Source organism: Cebidichthys violaceus, unplaced genomic scaffold (assembly GCF_023349555.1).
Source record: "Cebidichthys violaceus isolate CVI_PGR_0920_01 unplaced genomic scaffold, fCebVio1.0.p SCAF_239, whole genome shotgun sequence".
Classification (NCBI taxonomy): Eukaryota; Metazoa; Chordata; class Actinopteri; order Perciformes; family Stichaeidae; genus Cebidichthys; species Cebidichthys violaceus.
This window is the reverse complement of record NW_027176416.1, coordinates 73,493-76,373: the sequence shown is the minus strand read 5'-3', so window position 1 is coordinate 76,373 and position 2,881 is coordinate 73,493.

The window sequence follows — 2,881 nt, the reverse complement described above, 5'->3', positions numbered from 1 at the left end:
TAGACGGGCGGAGCAATCGAGTCCACGCTGTCCCCTGAAGGCCTGTGCTGTATTACACGTCTCTCACCTTGTGTACACACAGGAGCACCAAGGTAAGCGCGGCCAGGAGTCACATTCATTAATGTCCGCTATTCTTTCGCTCTGTGGGCTCCTTCCACGGTCTCCACCCTGTCTGCTTCAACTGCATCCACATAAAGTACAGCGCTAAGGAAAGTAGAATATCACTGCGAGGTGTGAACACACGCAGCAGCAGCTGGAATATACTATGCGGTCTGCAAGGCCCCACATCTGGAGGCGGTCTAGCTTAGCTTCTTTCTTTCTTTTTGGGACCAGATCTGACGTCTGTAAGTAAGTGCTAAATCTAAATCCTGAGAAAGTATCTGAGCCCCGCTGACCGACATGTTGACGACAACATAATAAAACCCGTAAAATACAAAAAATAAAAAAGCACCTGGTTCTGGATGGACGGGTGTCATTATTCAGAGAACGGATCGAGTTACAAGTCACAGTACTGAAGCCGGGTGAAAGCTGGGTTTTCAGTCACTAAATCACACCGAAGCCACCGTGTTCACTGCCGGGCATTAAACTTTTACAATCCGCCAATATAGAGCGCTGCAGGAATGACTCCTAAAAACCCAGAAATGAGTCAGCGTTTTTTGCACTTCCTGCTCCCTCGTATCAAAGCCAATGTGATATTTAAATAATGAAATTAAAGTCTGTTTAACACGAGCTGAAGAGATTTTAACATTTAGTTCTACGATATATAATAAGGTCAGTAAAAAACCCGCTAATTGTTTTTAAATCTCCTTTTTTTTTGCCTTATGTTTTGATGCTTTTAATGCTTTTATGTGAAGCACTTTGAATTGCCTGTAATTTGTTTTTTTTTACCAAAGACTGTTATCTTATCATTAAAGTAAGTTGTCTATTCACGCCTCCCTCTTAATAATAGTAATAATACCACAATGTGAAAATACATATTTCTAAATACAAATCCTGCATTTAATACGTTCTGTAAAAGTACTTATTATGATTAATATATACGCTTTCAGAAACAAACTACTTCACCACACAGATGATATATGATTCTGTAGAGTATTTACAGCCAATCATAGTTTATATTCAGCATGAAAAACCGTAATCGGCAAATAACTATTAACTACAGCCGTCGAGTAAACGGTGAAGTACGACTTTTCTGTCCGACAAGACCAATAAAGTAAAGTTGCTCAAACTCAATTATTCAAATAAAGTACAAATGCCTCAGAAATTGTCAAAAAAAAAAAAATGAAGAAGGGATTCTGCCGCACACCAAAAAAAGCCTGATCAGGCGTGCCCGTCAACCGAGAAGCAATCACAATGTGTGATATAGGGAAGTCAATTCATCACCGGCCTCCACATACATCACAGTGTGGGGGAACAGAATCATAATCACACTGCACACAAAGTCTGACAGTCTATTTCTCACCGTATCTAAATCTTGTCTACTCCCCCCAACAATAAAACAGGCGGAATAATAAAAAACGTCCGCGATGAAATTAATAAAAGTCCGACGGAAGATGGAAGCACGAATCTTTACACACACACACACACACACACACACACACAGGGGCCAATGCATGAAAAAGAGACACTGAAGAAGCTACACTGATCTCCTCAGGCAGCTTGTTGCTCTGTAATTGCGCCTTCGCTGAGAGAGAGAGAGAGAGAGAGAGAGAGAGCGAGAGAGAGAGAGAGAGAGAGAGAGAGAGAGAGAGAGAGAGAGAGAGAGAGAGAGAGAGAGAAAGAGACGCAATTACTTTTGGGTCAGTGAACTAAGATGATACGGACTTGGAATTCATTTCTCAGCTGTTGGTGAGATCCAACATCCTTCTGTTCATTGTATGTCGTGTATGCATCAACCGCACACACACACACACACACACACACACACACACACAAAAAAAAAGACATATTCGCCCGACATTTGCACAACAAAACGCAGGAGCTAATAACTCCAGGAAAATGAAATCCAGCTGGACAAGTGAATGCGTGATGATAATTGGATCTAAGCCTCTGTCTCTCTCTCCCTCTCTCTCAGTTAGAGAATACATAAATAAAAACGATCAGATCAGAGCTGCTGTAACTGTGACGCTGGCAGCATTGTTAACCCTGAAGACAGTGTGTGTGTGTGTGTGTGTGTGTGTGTGTGTGTGTGTGTGTGTGTGTGTGTGTGTGTGTGCAGATGTAAGCAAGTGTTGGTTGACCCCACCGCAGCAGAACAGCAATCTGCGAGAAGCTAAAGAAGAAACCGCTCTGCCGTCTGGTCGGTCAACGCGTGCGGATAAGTGTGTGCACGTTTGCACGTACCTGTGCATGTGTGTCTGTTGGGTTTTTCACTTGTGTGAGTGTGTGTGTGTGTGTGTGTGTGTGTGTGTGTGTGTGTGTGTGTGGGTGGGTGGAGGTGTTGTTTGAGCTCGATACACGATAACCCACCATTATTTTCCTGCAGCTCTCCCCTTTTCTTCTCCAAAAATAGGCCGCACTCCTTTTCCGTTACCTCACACGGATGAATGCCTTTTAAATCTCCTTTTTGGAAGAGATTTGAGCGTAAACCTGTTTCCGGTTGGAAAAGCTAAGCCGTGGAACCACGAACCTAAAAATACAACTTTGTGTGACATTCGGTAAGCCTTTTATGGCATTTGGGTTTCGCAATGTCTTCGTCTACGGAAGCGTCACTGCTGTGCTTATTAAAAGGAGCAGCGGTCAGTGGACATGATCGACTACGAGACAACTCCATTTCTGCACTTTGAACAGTTGCAAAGGTGCACATTAGCTTTGCACTTTTAACAACATAACCACGATCACACGTGTAGGATTGCAGTGGCGCTACAGCGTCTTACTGTAC